This window comes from Eschrichtius robustus, chromosome 15 (genome assembly GCF_028021215.1).
Source record: "Eschrichtius robustus isolate mEscRob2 chromosome 15, mEscRob2.pri, whole genome shotgun sequence".
Taxonomy (NCBI): Eukaryota; Metazoa; Chordata; class Mammalia; order Artiodactyla; family Eschrichtiidae; genus Eschrichtius; species Eschrichtius robustus.
Window position 1 is genome coordinate 74,763,929 of NC_090838.1, and position 16,631 is coordinate 74,780,559.

The 16,631-nt window shown below is 38.7% G+C and overlaps 1 pseudogene; it reads left to right on the plus strand.

Annotated features, from left to right (window-relative positions):
• The first annotated feature begins 678 nt into the window (after positions 1-678).
• On the plus strand, positions 679-2,916 carry LOC137777596 (lithostathine-like; annotated as a pseudogene).
• Positions 2,917-16,631: the final 13,715 nt, after the last annotated feature.

Sequence of the window (16,631 nt, forward strand, 5' to 3'; positions counted from 1 at the left end):
TTCTAAACTATGAAACAGAATTCAAGCCACCAGGCTGCCTTCATTTCTATAAGTTTTTCAGACCAGGTACCTGGACAAGGATGGCAAAAGCGTAAACTTCACCTGTTCCTGAGAAAGTACTGGTCTGCTCAAGATAAAGAAGTAACAGCTGTGGCAATTCCCAGGCTTTGATAGGAAGGATCTCCTCCCTGTGGTGGAAATCTCCTTGAATCAATGCCAGACACTTCCCCATGACCACTTTCATGCCTCCAGTTTCCTGTTATTCATTTCAGCACCCCTCCTTCAAATCCTCTTATAAAAACCCCGTCTTTTCTGCCCTGACCAACCAGTGCAGATCCCTGCAAGACAGGTAAGTGGGAGCTGAGAGAAGATGAGACCCCTGACAGTGGTTTCACCTCACACATTTCAGGGAAGGTATACAAGGATCCCTGTCTGCAGAGAACTTAGGAGATTTGAGACCAGGTAAAGGCAGTCCTGGGAGGTCTCAGGTGTAGTAGTATGTACAGATTTTCCAATTCTTTCCAGAAGTATGGAAGGGGATGGATACTATCCAGATGGATTTATTCCTAGGGAACTAGACAGAGGAAAAGACAAGAGATACAACAGGGGATTTCTCATGCCCTCTCCCTGACCACCCTTCCTTTAGTTCTCTGGTTGTCTCCACACATCACAGACAAAATGATGCCTTCCATGGGCCTCCCCAGCCTGTCCTGGATGCTGCTCTCCTGCCTGATGCTCCTGTCTCAAGTCCAAGGTGAGACTTCTCTGCCTCAGTCACTGGTTCCCAGTGTTTGCTCAGGGCCAAGAAGAGGAGGAAAGCTCCTGTGTGCCTCCCATGGTAATGGTACATCCCCACACAACAACATTGCCTGAAATTCCTGTGTCATCACTCCTTCCTTCAGGGTAACTAGTGGTGGGAGTCTCCCCAGTGGTCCAGTAACAGTGGGATGAGATGATTTCCATTTTCTCAGTAGAGTCTAATTTATGTGGGTGATTAAGGAGGGAAAGTATAGAGTGTTTTTAATGAGATGAATAGAAGGAGAAAGACTGAAGGATCCAGTAGAAGAATAGTCAGCCCAGAAGAGGAGAAAAGTTGGACTTTTGAATAAGGCAGATGAATAAAAAGAAAACAGACCATTTCCCAAGTACTAGGTCTAGTTCATGATAAAAAAAAAAAAAAAAATCCTGGGAGTGTTGGCAATTGTGACAGGCAGTCAGGAGTGTGATGTCACTGCCCCAAGCACTGGCCTCATAGATATAATTCAAGGTCACCTCCCCACTCCAATATCCTCTCTCCATTTCACTCCATCCCTCTCCTTTATTTTTTCCTCCTCAGGGGAAGATTCCCAGAAGGAACTGCCCTCTGCACGGATCAGCTGTCCCAAAGGCTCCATGGCCTATGCGTCCTACTGCTATGCCTTGTTTATAACAACCAAACCTGGATGGATGCAGACATGAGTGCTGGGATTTGCAGTTAGGGCTGATAAGGAGAAGCAAATTAGAGACAGGGTTTGGGGGCTGGGAGTCTCCATTCTCTAGAGTTTCTTGTGGGTGAGAATGAGCACCTCATCTTTTGCAAACACAATCCCTTCTCACCTACCTTGTCCCTGCCCTTCCCTCAGTGAGGGTCTCAGGCTTCTCCTCAGTCTCTCCCTTCTCCACACAGATGACCTGCCAGAAGAGGCCCTCAGGTCACCTTGTGTCTGTGCTCGGTGGGGCTGAGGGATCCTTCGAGGCCTCCCTTCTCAAGAACAATTTGAAAATCTTCTCAGGCATCTGGATTGGGCTCCATGACCCCACAGAGGTACACTTACATCCTCTTTAATCTGTTACCTCCCAAGATGCTATGGCCACCCAGGCCCCTCCCTATCCCCTGCCCCTGCCAAGAAAATATCCTAGAGATCCCTGGAGCTCAGGGGATAATTGGAGAAAATGGAGAGCCTTGAGGCCAGCTGAAGAGCTGAGTTCTGTGCAGGTCCCTAGTCTCCAGCTAAAATTAATCTTCCTCTTGTCAAACTTTTATGCAATTCACACATCATGCCTTGTAATTCAGTTCTCTGAGCTTCCCTGAGTCTGCACATGCTGTGCTTAGCAAATGGTAAATGAAGACTTAGGATTGACACAGTTTTCCCTTTTATAAAACAGACATTGTCTCGGAGGTTCTGAGGGTAATCACAAATGCACCACCAAGTGCAGTTCACACAGTGACACATTACTTGTAGGGATTCCATTGGTATTTGTGATTATTTGCTTTGGAATTTGCCAATAAGAGCAAAGAGTTCGGGAGAGTTTCCCAGAGGATAGCTGTGGGGCATCACCTGGAAGAGCAGAGCAAATTCCGTGATGCTGGGGAGAGGATCTGTCGTTCTAGCTGAGGGAATCAGGCCAGGAGAACTTTAAAGACCTTTCCACCTCACCTGACTCCATCCTCTGCTCTATAGGACTCTGAGCCCAATGCCAGTGGATGGGAGTGGAGTAGTACTGATGTGCTCAATTACGTTGCCTGGGAGCAAAATCCAGCCACCATCTCAAACCCTGGCTACTGTGAGAGACTGTCAAGAAACACAGGTAAGAAACAGAGGAGATCACTTCTGCTCAGCCTTTTTCATCCCCTCATTCCCCATTTCTGGGCCTGGTCTTCAGAGAATCCTCCTGGGCTGGAACTGTAATATTGGCTTATCTGTTCCCATCCCCTCTCTTTCCTTTTTTTCTGTCTCTTTCCCCTGGAGTGGGACCCTTGTGAAGATAACAGAGGGCCTTTGAGTCCTAGGCCAGAATCTGGGATGCATCTCCATTGGGTTCTCAAGCTCCACCAGTCCCATTTACTTGAGCTCTTCTGTCTCTTCAGGGTATCTGAAGTGGAGAGATTATAACTGTTATGTGCATTTACCCTATGTCTGCAAGTTCACGGATTAGGTCAGATGGGAAGTCAGCAGTTTGAGTCTGGTGTGCAGCTCATCATGGACTTGGAACCAAGTGTGAAGAACCATCCCAAAGGGGGATATGCTCCCCATACCCACAACCTGACCACCTTATTCTGACCTTCCCTTCTCCCCAAACTAATTTCAGGCTCTTTTGTGGGTTCCATAACCTGGTTTTTCAAGGTTCATAATAAAAATGTTAGTCTTCCATTGCCTGTCTTCTCTGCTTCGTTTCCATAGACAAACTCTGAGAAGGAAGAAGTGGGTGGGCAAGGAGAAACTTTGGTCAATCTCTGCCCAATTTCACCCAGGTCCTTGGGGAAATAACTACATATATATATATATATATATATATATATATATATATATATATATATATATATATATTCTTCTTAGCATATTTGTGTATTGTGTATTTATATTGAGGTACATCAGCACTGCTTCTGTAGGATGTGTGTTGTGGACATATAAAGATATCTCTCTCCCACACACTCTATTGCTCATACATTCCCCCAAGACAGGTTTCTGAGGGTATGAGGCAACCAGTCTTAGGGTATGTGATGATGTTTAGAACTGTACTTCCTAAACCATCAGTGTGAAACATAATGAATAGATTTTATTAATATTCATAAAATACAATGCAAATGAATTAACAGACTACTTAAATGGATAAAACAGATAATCAAAATGAAAACCTGTTTTTGTTGTGATTGGTTTCGACAAACATAAATGTAATCTGTCAAACTGAGTACAGTTTTCTAATATCTGTCAAATTCTGTACTTAACTTACCATGTTCAGCTAGCAGTTGTCCATCTAACCAAATGTTGCCTTGTTCCTATATGGTACTTGTGAGAATGTACCCCAGTAGGTCCTCTGTCCTTGGGCCTTAAAAACACTCTGACCTCGGTCAGGACTGGAGTTGGTATGACTTTAATGTCTAGCAGGACTTTTTTTAACACTTTTTGGATGAAAAACTAATGTTTTTTTTTAAAGAAATTCTCCTTACCTAACCGAAGGCAAGACCCAGCCTTTTCGTGTATCTGCATATTTCAAGACCACTAAACTGTCTTCCACCTTATCACCACCCCTCCCTCGTCACTAGCTTCTTTTATGGAAAAAATAAATGTTTTGCACTAGTTCCCTAACATGGGAAAAATTATCATATGAGACCACTGACAAAAATTTCCATATGGGCAAAGAACACTATAGCATTGCCATGTAAGGGTATTGCTTCTCAAATAAAGAGATGAAATGAATGGTCAGTGTCTTTTTTTCCTAATGTTTGTTAAATTTCATTTGTTCTTTCTAGGATAGACAGCCTTGACTAAATACTCTTTCAGCATTTTTGGTGGAAACACTTCTCTATCAGTTTAAATAAATTTATGATTGTACAATGCCAGGGGTCTTGATTTTCTTCCCTGTTTAAAGTAAAAACATGGGTTTGAAAAGTTCACAGTGATTGTACTTGTGCCAGTTTCTATTTTAGTTGAGTTCTCCCTTCAATGGCAGGTGGGCTACCACAGCTGTGGGGACCAGATCCTCTTCTTCCTGTTGGAACCCATTGTGTTAGATAGGATATTTGTAGTTGAAAGTAAGAAAAATCCCAACATAATTTGGCTCAAAAAAGTAAAGGTATTTACTGGATACATAACTGAAAAATCTAACAGTGAGGAAGGCTTTGAGCTCAGTTTGAACAGGGCTCAAATGTCATTTCTCTGGGGCTCACTTGTCTGCATTCTCTTTTATCTGTATCCTTTATCTGTTTACTGCCTTCCTTTGTTACAGCACAGCAGAGTTGCCAGCAGCAACTGGGGCTACTGATTGCTACTCAACATCAGAATAGAGAATTTATACTCTTCCCTAAATTTATAAAATAAAAGAATCCTGAGCTTCACTCTTTTTAGACAAACCTGAGCAGATCACTACAGGCAAGGGTATGTCATGGGCTGGCACTTGAAGCCTGAATTATTGTGCGTACTTGAACCATTATTAGAGCAAAGAGGATATATTATCCTAGTTGCATTACATGAGTTGTAAACTGTCCAGGATCTTGGAGTGTGATCACTATCAACAAACCTCAGGAAGGGTTACTCTCAGAAGGATGGAAGGATTGGGTTTTCTTATGGAACACCTGGGAGCTGTTAGAGAAAGGGAGAAAGAAAACAATGAAACTGGGTAGGTTCCCAGGGATTATAACTACACACATATTCGGAGTATTGAAAGTAAGTAAAACTTGAAGTTGTAATTGGGATTAGGGGATATGAAAAATGGTTAAATCTTCTTTTTTTTTTTTTTTCTTAATAATGAACAATTACCATCAAAAGAATCAAAATACAAGCATGTCCAGTGAGGGGAGGCATCCTAAATTTGCAGACTCTAAGTTAAGGACAAGTCAGTTTGCTGTTGACACCTGACATCATATAATATCACTCTTCCAATTTTTCAGTTCTTTTTGCCAGCTTACATAGTGAATGTTCCTCTGTAGGTTTTTTTTTGCCCAGATTATTATGTAAATGTGCCATGGCTATTTTCAGCCTCTCTTTGAAAGTAACCAGTCCCACTGACACTTAAAGCTTATATGGCATGAATTTTTAAACCTAGTTTTGTGATGATGTATATTTTCAAAAGGCAATAAGTCATCTGGTGAAGATAAAATCAAAACACTGCCCTCTCCACAGAGCAATGAAAAGATAGAGAATTAAGAGGATGCTTGGAAAAATCTGTGATATTATACTTTATTAAATCTTTTCAAACTGTTCACTCTAAATCAAATTTAGACTGGATATTGCTGTTCTCCTAAGGATGTATTAAATATTATGATATTTAGATTTCCTGGAACTCCAGCAAGGCCAGTTCTGTACCCATATTCTGGGTCTATAAACCAAGTGGCTGCTTAATGATTCCCTAACAATGCAGGAAATTTTGCCAGCCATTTTTCCAGAAAGAAGTACCTTCTGATTTTTCTTAAAATAAGAAATATATCACTTAAAACAATCATGAGCATTTTAAATCATTGATTAAAGAAATTATTTATTCCTATCTTTTCAAAAATTAAAATAAAGATAATATAGACATTCAACAAACTGGATAAGTTTAATTGTGGTACAACTATTGAATTGAATATAGCTAATATAAATTACAATGAAATGCTTCTTTCTGTTAAATTATAAAATGTACATGTGGGAGGTTGAGGCAGTGAAGGAGCTCCTTTTCCATTCCCCCACTCACCGTACAGCTTAAGTGGTTTTACCAGAGTAGATGGGGAAGATTTATTATAGCAGGACCTGAGCAAAGGGTAGAGGTAACATCAAAGCCTATCAAGTGAGCAGAACAAAGCCAGGACACTGAGAAGGGACACAGGTGACGTGGGCTCAGAGAGATTCCCAGAATGGGGAGAAGCCCTTCCAGGCATAGGATGGAACTGTCAAATGTAAGGTATCCTCCCCACAATCAGTCCCACTTTCCTTTAGGCAAGGTGAAGTTTTATCATTTTCTGAATGCCTCCAGGTGCCCAGTTCCCATGTCCCTGAGAGGCAGAGGGTATGAGAAAAAATCTTCCAGGAGAGGCTGCAGAAAGGAAGCAAAGAAGTAACCCAGAAGGGATGCAAGAGATCAGGCCTCCTGGGAATATTTAGGAAGATATTTGGAAAGAGATTCATGGAAGAGAGAAGCAGGGAAGAGTGGACAGACCGTTACCCCTACTGACAGCCCATCTCATCTCCTGATTATGCCCTTTTCCTCAAATTTAAAGAAATGACCAACACTTGCCTATGTAGAATCTGATGGTAACAGATGAGGATGATAAAGAAGGTGATAATTCTTCCATTTGAATCCAATTGCAAATATCCCTGAAAATCTGACTCTAGTCTAAAAATTTTACTTGTGAGCTTATATCTTATTATTTTAAGTGAAAAAAAAAAAAAAAAGATACAGTGGGTTTCCACCCCAAACCCCAATCCCCCAACCAATGCTCTAAAACCCATGAACACCTATGTTTAAGTAGCAAGCTGTCATGTTAAAATGGAAAATTCTTTAAAACTTGATTTCCTGATTAGCACACAATGAATGAGTTTATTTAAAAAATTGTTTTTATTGTATGAGGTGCAAGACCCAGTGATTCCTATCTCTACACCAGCATCATCTGTGACTTGAACTCGTTTTGAAAAGAACACATGATTCTGATCTTTTATTAGTGGTGCTTGGTATGTAACTTGAGACTTAGCGCACTTGTAATTTTATTAAAGGATTCATATTGAGATTTGGGGATGCAACTATGAAGTTTTCTTACATAAATTTTGGCTGAAAAATATTGCACAGGGGGATATACCCATTGTGTGGAGTTTGGATCATTAAAACCCAAGGGTTGTTCTTTTAAGAAAATGTTAACCAGAGACGCTGTCTTCAGGATATGCCTTGCCATATCTTAGGTGCTATTCAGAATGCATCATAAAGATGACAAAAGATTTCTAGTTGTATAGTGCTTTAGGTACATTCATTGCTCAATCCCATCCTTTTAAAGACTATGAAATGCTCAGCATCTTATTGCTGCCAGCTTCCCAAGGACCCTTCCCCAGACTCTTAAACGCATACATATCATCTTTTTCTAAACGTCATTGACTATCACAGTGCAAAGAACCCTATTGTTTCACTGAGGAAGCAAAGAATATTCAGAGAAGACTTGGGAAACAATTCTATGTGGGGCTCTGATGTTTCTGCACTTCATGCAAGCAGAGGCACTGACTGCCCTTTCTTCTGGTCTATCTTTGCAAGGATGTCTGTGTAATGAAGAGCCTTTGAAAATAGAGATAGTATCTCTCTCCAAAGCAAAGGGCAGGCTTGCTTATAGTTTTAGAAAATGGACATAGTGTTTCCATCCAGGGTGAAATTAAGTCAGGCATGGTTACTCTCCAGTACAAGAAAGATGTTTCCCTCTGAAGTAAGGAGTAGGCTAGCTTACTGCCCATCATAAAGATTCAGGTTTCCTAAGCTCCTGTAGCATAATTATAGGGGATATTCCTCTCCTGTAGCATAACCCACTACATGTGAAGGCACCTGTCTGGGTCCATCTATGTCCCACCATTGGACTAGGGGGTAAGGGGAACTGAGCTGAATATTGTGAAACTCATCATGCTACAAGTACTAAAGTCCTTTGCCTTCTGCCAATATCTGTGCAACCGTGGGGAGCAACTATGCTTGCTACTAGGGAAAATTTCAGAGAGCTCATGGTCCTTGACATGAAATTAAGTAACTTTTGCAGCACATTGGAAGAAAAGAACTTTAACTGAAGGGTCTTGAATCTTACCTCCTAAATTCTTTCTATTGTTGTTTCCATTCCATTTTCCTTGCAGAAAAAAAACTGGTTTCTTGTTGTTTTTTTAAATTACACCGGTCGGACCTGCTATCTTGGCCTTTTCCTCTGGAACTCTTCCCCTCCCCCCCCTTCCCTTCATGTCCTACTGTGTCTCTCTTTCCCTTCCCCTTATAGATCTACTGCCGTTATAGACCCCACCCTGACATGGTGTCTAGTCCTGCATGATACCAGGGAGAGTCCCATCATTCTTCCCTTAGGGAAAACTGAGCTTTCCAAGAGCCTCTAAAGGAAAACTGAATTTTTTTTTCTGATGGATAGTTATAACTTTAATTCAATTATATTATGAGGAAGGAGCAAACAGTAAAAATATCAATGAACAAAGTAACAAGTCAAAAAGAGAACTACAGGATAGTACAAAGATATTTGAAGGAAGAAAGTAAAAGAGGGAAGCATATACTAATGAAACATGAAATAAACATATAATAGAAAGGATCATGAAGCCAAAACTTGACCAAGAAAAAATAGAAAGCACAAAAAAATTCTATTATAAATAAAATGGGACCCTAACTACTGATGTAGCAAACATTAAAAAGATGAGAAAAACATTATAATAGCCTCATACTAATAAACTGCTTAGAATATATAACTTTCCAAAACTGACCCACAAAGAAAAATACTGAATTCTCTTTAATAACCATTTAAAAATCTGGACTGTTAGTTAAAAAAAAAAAAAAAAAAAAAAAAATCCTACCAAAAGGGAAACATGAGGTCTATAGGGCTTTACAGGTAAATTCTATAGGATAGTAAAGAAACAGATTATCCAAATATTATACAAACTCTTAAAATAATAGAAGAAGGGAAAACACTGCCAAACACACTCTGTGAGGTTGGTATAACTTGATAACAAAACCAGACAAGGACAGCACAAAAAAAAACAGAAAACTATAGGCCAATCTCACCCATGAACCAATATGCAAACTCCAAACCAAAATTAACAGCAAAGTGAACCCAGCAATATATTAAAAAACTAAAACTTCATGGTTAAATTAAGTTTATCTCAAAATGTAATCAAAATCATGACCATGAATTTTTCATGAACGTTCAACAAAAGGCTAAGGATAGCCAAGACTCTCCTCAAAAACTAGTTGAAAAGACTTGTCTTACCAATTATGTAATTAATAATTGACAGTGCTTTGGTGCAGTGATAGAAAAATAGACCTAAGGAATAAAACAATGAGCCCAGAAAGAGACCCATGCAAGTATAAAAACTTACTACCTGACAGAGGTTACATTATAGATCCCTCGAACACTTGATTATTCATAAAAACAAAACTAAATTGCATAATAAACATTAAAACTTTCAATGTAAAAGGCAAAACTCCTTTACTATCTTTTTTATTTCCTTGTTCCCAATTTTTTTTTTATTAACATCTTTATTGGAGTATAATTGCTTTACAATGGTGTGTTAGTTTCTGCTGTATAAAAAAGTGAATCAGCTATACGTATACACATATCCCCATATCTCCTCCCTCTTGCATCTCCCTCCCACCCTCCCTATCTCACCCCTCTAGGTGCTCACAAAGCACGGAGCTGATCTCCCTGTGCTATGCGGCTGCTTCCCACTAGCTATCTATTTTACATTTGGTAGTGCATATATGTCAATGCCATTCTCTCACTTCGTCCCAGCTTACCCTTCCTCCTCCCTGTGTCCTCAAGTCCATTCTGTATGTCTGTGTCTTTATTGCTGTCCTGCCCTAGGTTCTTCAGAACCACTTTTTTTTTCTTTTTTATAGATTCTATATATATGTGTTAGCATACAATAATTGTTTTTCTCTTTCTGACTTACTTCATTCTGTATGACAGACTCTAGGTCCATCCACCTCACTACAAATAACTCAATTTCGTCTTTTTTTATGGCTGAGTAATATTCCATTCTATATATGTGCTACATCTTCTTTTCCCATTCATCTGTCAATGGACACTTAGGTTGCTTCCGTGTCCTGGTTATTGTAAATAGTGCTGCAGTGAACATTGTGGTACATGACTCTTTTTGAGTTATGGTGTTCTGAGGGTATGTACCCAGTAGTGGGATTGCTGGGTCATATGGTAGTTCTATTTTTAGTTTTTTAAGGAACCTCCATGCTGTTCTCCATAGTGGTTGTATCAATTTGCATTCCTACCAACAGTGAAAGAGGCTTCCCCTTTCTCCACACCCTCTCCAGCATTTATTGTTTGTAGATTTTTTGATGATGACCATTCTGACCAGTGTGAAGTGATACCTCATTGTAGTTTTGATGTGCATTCCTCTAATGATTAGTGATGTTGAGCATCCTTTCATGTGTTTCTTGGCAATCTGTATATCTTCTTTGGAGAAATGTCTATTTAGGTCTTCTGCCCAGTTTTGGATTGGGTTATTTGTTTTTTTGATATTGAGCTGCATAAACTGCGTGTATATTTTGGAGATTAATCTTTTGTCAGTTGCTTCGTTTGCACATATTTTCTCCCATTCTGTGGGTTGTCTTTTCATCTTGTTGATGGTTTCCTTTGCTGTGCAAAAGCTTTTAAGTTTCATTAGGTCCCATTTGTTTATTTTTGTTTTTAGTCCCCTTTCTCTAGGAGGTGGGTCAAAAAGGATCTTGCTGTGATTTATGTCATAGAATGTTCTGTCTATGTTTTCCTCTCAGAGTTTTATACTACCTGGCCTTACATTTATGCCTTTAATCCATTTTGAGTTTATTTTTGTGTATGGTGTTAGGGAGTGTTCTAATTTCATTATTTTACTTGTAGCTGTCCAGTTTTCCCAGCACCACTTATTGAAGAGGCTGTCTTTTCTCCATTGTATATTCTTACCTCCTTTATCAAAGATAAGGTGACCATATGTGTGTGGGTTTATCTCTGAGCTTTCTATCCTGTTCCACTGATCTATGTTTCTGTTTTTGTGCCAGTACCATACTGTCTTGATTACTGTAGCTTTGTAGTATAGCCTGAAGTCAGGGCGCCTGATTCCTCCAGCTGTTTTTCTTTCTCAAGATTGCTTTGGCTATTCGGGGTTTTTTGTGTTTCCATACAAATTGTGAAATTTTTTGTTCTAGTTCTGTGAAAAATGTCACTGGTAGTTTGATAAGGATTGCACTGAATCTGTAGATTGCTTTGGGTAGTATAGTCATTTTCACAATGTTGATTCTTCCAATCCAAGAACATGGTATATCTCTCCATCTGTTTGTATCATCTTTAATTTCTTTCATCAGTGTCATAGTTTTCTGCATACAGGTCTTTTGTCTCTTTAGGTTGGTTTATTCCTAGGTATTTTATGCTTTTTGTCGCAGTGGTAAGTGGGAGTGGGAAAATTGAATTTTAGACAAATATCCTCCTGAAATATCTGTTAATGTCAAATATTGTGGACTTCAAGAGATCATGGAGTAGGAAATCTTGCAAGAAAACAAGTCTGGAAAAAGTCAACTAGAATACCATTAAATTGTGTGGGTTTGGTACATACATACAATGAAATATTACTCAGCCATAGAAATAATGAAATAATGCCATTTGAAACAACATGTATGGACCTAGAGATTATCATACTTAGACAGAGAAAAAGAAATTATCATATGATATCATTTATTTAAAAAATGATACAAATGAACTTATTTACAAAACAGAAACAGACTCACAGACAGAGAAAATAATCTTATGGTTTCCAAAGGGGAAAGGTGGGGGAAGGGATAAATTAGGAGTTTGGGATTAAAATATAGACACTACCATATATAAAATAGATAATCAACAAGGACCTACTGTACAGCACAGGAAACTCAACTCAATATTCTATAATAACCTATATGGGAATAGAACCTGAAAAAGAATGGATATATGTTTATGTATAACTAAATCACTTTGCTGTACACCCGAAATTAACACAACATTGTAAATCAACTATACTCCAATATAAAATAAAATTTAAATAAATAAAAATAAAAGTATGAAAAAATTTTAAAAAATAAAAAATTTGTGTGGGTGAGCTTTTCTATGTTTTTTTATCCTATCCTGAGGAATATTTAAGGTAAGGAATTTTCAAATTTTCTTTTTGTTTTTAGAGTTTTTATATATTTCTAAAGCCATCTTCACAATAATTTTTTAAATGCTGATGATTAAATATTTGGAACCTTTAAACCTTTTGATTATAAAGTACCATATAAAGAGGTTGTCTTATTTATAACTCAAAATCCCCTGAAGAGTGACATTCGAAATTAGCTTTGATAAAATCCTAACAGATCTTCCAGTGTTTAGTGCTATTGGCACCATGATCTTTGTCATGGTAAAAGGCAGAAAATGACCCTGAAGTTTGTTGCATGACTGGTAGTTGCTCATATTCAAATGATACGAAGATAGAAGAAACAAAAAATCAGATCTCTTCATGCTACAGTCCCAGTTTGTCTTGATAACCATGAGTAGTGAAACAGATTAGGTCAAGAAGCTTAGATCAAGGACAAAGAAGAGAGAGAATAAGGGCTTAGACCACATTTTAAAGCAAAGAGAGTGGAGCAGTGCTTAGGAGAGGGCTTCCTCAGCCACCCATTTGCTGGGACTCTCAGGTGGAGAGATGTCAAGGGGTTACTGGAAGTAGCTGAGCTGAGTGGTAGGGGGTCCAGCTCTGTCCAAGTCACTGCTCCAAAAACTGGAAATAAATCAAGCAGAGCACTGTTAGCCTTTATTCAAAATACCTGGCCTGAGAAGACTCCCAAGGAACATTCTGATTTGGGTTAGAAATGTTTATTGTTTTATGGAGCTCTAGCATGGGAAGGTGTGTTGAGGTTCAGCTACTGTCAAGAAAAAAGGAAATGTTCTTGAAAATTAGCAAACATAACTTGGGCGACCTAGATTTTCTCTAAGTGAGGGAAGAGATACAGGGACTGATTTTCTGTACAAGGTGGGGGTGGTTGGGAGAGAGGTGGAAAATGGCCACAGGGGCAAATACAAGCAAATCCCAGAGGAAATGTTTCCATCTCCAAACTTTCAGGTGCTTTCATATAAGAGATAGGGAGATTATTCTCACTATACAGGTTTGAGTGAGGTTCATTTCAGGGAAGCATGAGGGAAGACAAACCTGCGTTATATAGAATGCCAAAGACCCCCAATGAAACTTGATCTTATATGTTGTCTCCCCTTGATTGTGAAAAGAGCTTTTAGCATGATGAGATACTAACCCCTCATTATGTGATATTATATGGCAAAATGGATTCTTTTTTTTTTTTTTTAAACATCTTTATTGAAGTATAATTGCCTTACAATGGTGTGTTAGCTTCTGCTTTATAACAAAGTGAATCAGTTATACACATACAATATGTTCCCATATCTCTTCCCTCTTGCATCTCCATCCCTCCCACCCTCCCCATCCCACCCCTCTAGGTGGTCACAAAGCACCAAGCTGATCTCCCTGTGCTATGTGGCTGCTTCCCACTAGCTATCTATTTTACATTTGGTAGTATATATATGTCCATGACACTCTCTTACCCTGTCACATCTCACCCCACCCCCTCCCCATATCCTCAAGTCCATTCTCTAGTAGGTCTGTGTCTTTATTCCCGTCTTGCCACTAGGTTCTTCATGGCTTTTTTTTTTTTTTTTCCTTACATTCCGTATATATGTGTTAGCATACTGTATTTGTTTTTCTCTTTCTGACTTACTTCACTCTGTATGACAGACTCTAACTCCATCCACCTCATTACAAATACCTCCATTTCATTTCTTTTTATGGCTGAGTAATATTCCATTGTATATATGTGCCACATCTTCTTTATCCATTCATCTGTCGATGGACATTTAGGTTGCTTCCATGTCCTGGCTATTGTAAATAGAGCTGCAATGAACATTTTGGTACATGACTCTTTTTGACCTATGGTTTTCTCAGGGTATATGCCCAGTAGTGGGATTGCTGGGTCGTATGGTAGTTCTATTTGTAGTTTTTTCAGGAACCTCCATACTGTTCTCCATAGTGGCTGTATCAATTTACATTCCCACCAACAGTGCAAGAGTGTTCCCTTTCCTCCACACCCTCTCCAGCATTTATTGTTTCTAGATTTTCTGACGATGGCCATTCTGATCGGTGTGAGATGATATCTCATTGTAGTTTTGATTTGCATTTCTCTAATGATTAATGATGTTGAGCATTCTTTCATGTGTCTGTTGGCAATGTGTATATCTTCTTTGGAGAAATGTCTATTTAGGTCTTCTGCCCATTTTTGGATTGGGTTGTTCGATTTTTTGTTATTGAGCTGCATGAGCTGCTTGTAAACCTTGGAGATTAATCCTTTGTCAGTTGCTTCATTTGCAAATATTTTCTCCCATTCTGAGGGTTGTCTTTTGGTCTTGTTTATGGTTTCCTTTGCTGTGCAAAAGCTTTTAAGTTTCATTAGGTCCCATTTGTTTATTTGTGTTCTTATTTCCATTTCTCTGGGAGCTGGGTCAAAAAGAATCTTGCTGTGATGTATGTCATAGAGTGTTCTGCCTATGTTTTCCTCTAAGAGTTTGATAGTGTCTGGCCTTACATTTAGGTCTTTAATCCATTTTGAGTTTATTTTTGTGCATGGTGTCAGGGAGTGTTCTAATTTCATACTTTTACATGTACCTGTCCAATTTTCCCAGCACCACTTATTGAAGAGGCTGTCTTTTCTCCACTGTATATGCTTGCCTCCTTTATCAAAGATAAGGTGACCATATGTGTGTGGGTTTATCTCTGGGATTTCTATCCTGTTCCATTGATCTATATTTCTGTTTTTGTGCCAGTACCAAACTGTCTTGATTACCGTAGCTTTGTAATATAGTCTGAAGTCAGGGAGCCTGTTTCCCCAGCTCCATTTTTCGTTCTCAAGATTGCTTTGGCTATTCGGGGTCTTTTGTGTTTCCATACAAATTGTGAAATTTTTTGTTCTAGTTCTGTGAAAAATGTCACTGGTAGTTTGATAGGGATTGCACTGAATATGTAGATTGCTTTGGGTAGTAGAGTCATTTTCACAATGTTGATTCTTCCAATCCAGGAACATGGTATATCTCTCCATCTATTTGTATCATCTTTAATTTCTTTCATCAGTGTCTTATAATTTTCTGCATACAGGTCTTTTGTCTCCTTAGGTAGGTTTATTCCTAGATATTTTATTCTTTTTCTTGCAATGGTAAACGGGAGTGTTTTCTTAATTTCACTTTCAGATTTTTCGTCATTAGTGTATAGAAATGCAAGAGATTTCTGTGCATTAATTTTGTATCCTGCTACTTTACCAAATTCATTGATTAGCTCTAGGAGTTTTCTGGTAGTATCTTTAGGATTCTCTATGTATAGTATCATGTCATCTGCAAATAGTGACAGCTTTACTTCTTCTTTTCCGATTTGGATTCCTTTTATTTCTTTGTCTTCTCTGATTGCTGTGGCTAACACTTCCAAAACTATGTTGAATAATAGTGGTGAGAGTGGGCAACCTTGTCTTGTTCCTGATCTTAGTGGAAATGGTTTCAGTTTTTCACCATTGAGGACAATGTTGGCTGTGGGTTTGTCATATATGGCCTTTATTATGTTGAGGAAAGTTCCCTCTATGCCTACTTTCTGCAGGGCTTTTATCATAAATGGGTGTTGAATTTTGTCGAAAGCTTTCTCTGCATCTATTGAGATGATCATATGGTTTTTCTCCTTCAAATTGTTAATATGGTGTATCACATTGATTGATTTGCGTATATTGAAGAATCCTTGCATTCCTGGGATAAACCCCACTTGATCATGGTGTATGATCCTTTTAATGAGCTGTTGGATTCTGTTTGCTAGTATTTTGTTGAGGATTTTGGCATCTCTGTTCATCAGTGATATTGGCCTGTAGTTTTCTTTCTTTGTGACATCTTTGTCTGGTTTTGGTATCAGGGTGATGGTGGCCTCGTAGAATGAGTTTGGGAGTGTTCCTCCCTCTGCAATATTTTGGAAGAGTTTGAGAAGGATAGGTGTTAGCTCTTCTCTAAATGTTTGATAGAATTCACCTGTGAAGCCATCTGGTCCTGGGCTTTTGTTTGTTGGAAGGTTTTTAATCACAGTTTCAATTTCAGTGCTTGTGATTGGTCTGTTCATATTTTCTATTTCTTCCTGGTTCAGTCTTGGCAGTTTGTGCATTTCTAAGAATCTGTCCATTTCCTCCAGGTTGTCCATTTTATTGGCATAGAGTTGTTTGTAGTAATCTCTCATGATCCTTTGTATTTCTGCAGTGTCAGTGGTTACTTCTCCTTTTTCATTTCTGTTTCTATTGATTTGAGTGTTCTCACTTTTTCTCTTGATGAGTCTGGCTAATGGTTTATCAATTTTGTTTATCTTCTCAAAGAACCAGCTTTGAGTTTCATTGATTTTTGCTATTGTTTCCTTCATTTCTTTTTC